At 46.8% G+C, this 2,800-nt stretch overlaps 1 pseudogene; it reads right to left on the minus strand.

The window, feature by feature from the left end:
• Nucleotides 1–2,800, minus strand: part of LOC103605985 — a 113,906-nt pseudogene that overhangs the window by 89,246 nt on the left and 21,860 nt on the right.

Consider the following 2,800-nt stretch of genomic DNA (forward strand, 5'->3'; position numbering starts at 1 on the left):
AGGTTTCCCCAAAGGCAGACCCTAAGACAAGGATTTGAGTACATGTAGTGCAAGAACTCTTGAGGGTGGCAATCCCCAGAGTGTGCTAGGTTAGTGGGAATGTGAGAGACAGGGAAGAGAGGGATGACAATAAAGGGTGCCTTCTGAGCTGGTGACCACCATGGGAAACCCGGGCTTGCTCTCCCACAGTGCCTCTGAGAGACTGTGTAGAACAAGCCTTAGAATTATCTGATAAGGGCAGGGGAGCCAGGGGACTTTTCCATCAGCTCCTCCTCACTGGTTGAGGGTTGACCTGAGGGCATGAACTCCTCTGACCTTCTGGTCTGCCTCATGTAAGGGCTGAACATGCTCTGATGACCAGAGAGCTCATTCAGGCAGGAGATGCAGGTGCTTGAGCTGGGAAGCTGTAGATGGGCTGGTAGGTCACAAAAAGTGGCCACACTACTTTGCAGCTCTTTCCATCAAGAAGTGGAGTCCATTTCTCTACCCCTTGAATCTGGGCTGGTCTTTTGATGAATAGAATGCAGAGGTCCCAAGCTTGTAGGTGTTCTTGGCTAGGAATCTAGAGACCATACAGCATCTGCTCTTGGACTCTTGGAACTGGCTGCCACCGTGTGAATAGACCCAGGGTAGGCTGCTGAAGGATGAGAGACCTCATGGAGCAGAGATGAGTCATCCCAGCTGAGCACCCGCAGACCAACCAGTCCCCAGTCAACTTGCCAGCTGACCACAGACATGTGAGTGAATCCAGTACAGATCAGGACCACCCAGCTCAGCCTAAATTGTTGAACTTGTAATCTTGAACTAAATAAATTGTTGTTGCTTTGAACCACTAAATTTGGGTGGTTTGTTATGCAGCAAATGTTAACTGACCTAGCATTTAAGGGAACTGTCCACCAAAGCTGCAGGTAGGCTCTGGAGGATGCCAAGGGGTATGTGCCAACAGCATCTATTACACTACCAGTATCTATTGCTGCATAACAAGCCACTCTACAACACAGAGGTTTAAAACAATGAATATTTATTATTTCACGTAGTTTCTGAAGGTCAGAATTTGGGAGGGGCTTAGCTGGTGGATCTGGATCAGGGTTTTAATAGGTAAAGACGTCGGCTGAGGCTGCAGCCATCTGAAGACTGACTGGGCCAGCGGGCTGCTGGCAAGTCTTCAGTTTCTTGGTGGCTGTTGTCTGGCAGCCTCAGTTTTTACCACGTGGGTCCCTCCATAGGACTGCTCACAACACGCTGCATTCTACTGGTCAACACAGACCAGCTGTGGGAGAACTTAGGAGAAGGAGTGACTCTCAGGAGATCACTGGGAGTCATTTGCGGGCTGACTACCACGCTACCCTTCCCCCTCACCTGCCAACGCCCGCTGCCATACACTCCACCCTTCAAGTGACTTCCATCCTCCTCGCAGCGGGGCCTCTCTCCTCCCACATTTGTTGAATAGACCTGACTGAAGGTGAGGTGGGAGGGGAGCTCCCTTGGGGAGAACTTTTAGGGCAGTTAGGGCATATATTTTAGTGTTTGGCCTTACTTGCTAATTGATAACTTTAAAAAAAAATTCTTTTAATATTTTAAGTATCTGAAGACTTTCACTTAAAACTTCTTGTAGCAGATGCTGAATTCCAACTGGAGGATGAGAAGTTTCATGAAGGATATGTCATCTGAGTCTGGGAAAATCAATTGGATTTGGGCAGGTAGAAAAGGGAGGAAGATAGAACAGTTTTCCAGCCTCTGTCACAGGTGTACAAACGTGCCAGGGGGAGAAAGTGCTGGTGCGCTGTGTGGAGGGAGCTGCGGTGTGGGGAACAACCAGGAAGCACACGACAGCACAGTGGACAATGGGTGTGAACTCTGGGGTCAGGACTGCACCTGGTAATACCACATTCCAGCCGCGGCCTTTGCCAAGCGACTTCACACCTCTGAGCCTCAGTTTCCTCATCTATAAAATGGATCCAATGCTACAGGTACATCAAAGGGTTGTCATGAAATGATGTATGTAAAGTGCCTATAGATGCCAGACCACAAAGTAAATTCTCAAAAGATGGTACTTCTGATTATTGTATTAAATGCCCTCTCATTTTGACAATGATCTGAAGTGCATTCGAAGAGATGCCAATAGTTTTGGGTTATAGATGCCAGACCACAAAGTAAATTCTCAAAAGATGGTACTTCTGATTATTGTATTAAAATGCCCTCTCATTTTGACAATGATCTGAAGTGCATTCGAAGAGATGCCAATAGTTTTGGGTTTATTGGTTTCTCTTTCCCTTTTTTCCCTTGTAAAATTGTTTAAGAGCAAAAGGGAAGTCTCCAAATAAACCCCACCCTCCCTCTCCAGGCTCTCACTGTGCCCAGAGTTCTCGCCACTCTGGAAGGCCCAGCTGAGACGCCCCAATTAGCAAGTGCCCCATGCCTCACGTTGTATGAAGGTCCTTCTCGTCACCTTTCACTTTGCCAAAGAAATTAAACAGTAATAGTCAGTCTATGTAATTAAACTTTCACCTTAGAAATGCAGACATATAATTAGCTTAATCAGCTAAGCGCTGGTGGCAAATCTGGCTTGCAGTGGGGAAATCCTTGGGACTGTGAGAGGGACAGCCAGCAAAGGTCTTGTGATGTTCACGTTCATGGTTGATTAATCCTAAGGGATAGAGACTCTCTGCTGCTCTGGTAGGAGGAATTGGGTTTCTTGATACATGAAGGTTAGAAACATTCAATTACAGTTTGTTCAAGGTTGAATTTTATAATTTTTCTCATTGCTATCTGTGTTGTGGATTAAACTCTTGGGTCTTGC

This window comes from Galeopterus variegatus, unplaced genomic scaffold (genome assembly GCF_000696425.1).
Source record: "Galeopterus variegatus unplaced genomic scaffold, G_variegatus-3.0.2 Scaffold6213, whole genome shotgun sequence".
In the NCBI taxonomy this organism is placed as follows: domain Eukaryota; kingdom Metazoa; phylum Chordata; class Mammalia; order Dermoptera; family Cynocephalidae; genus Galeopterus; species Galeopterus variegatus.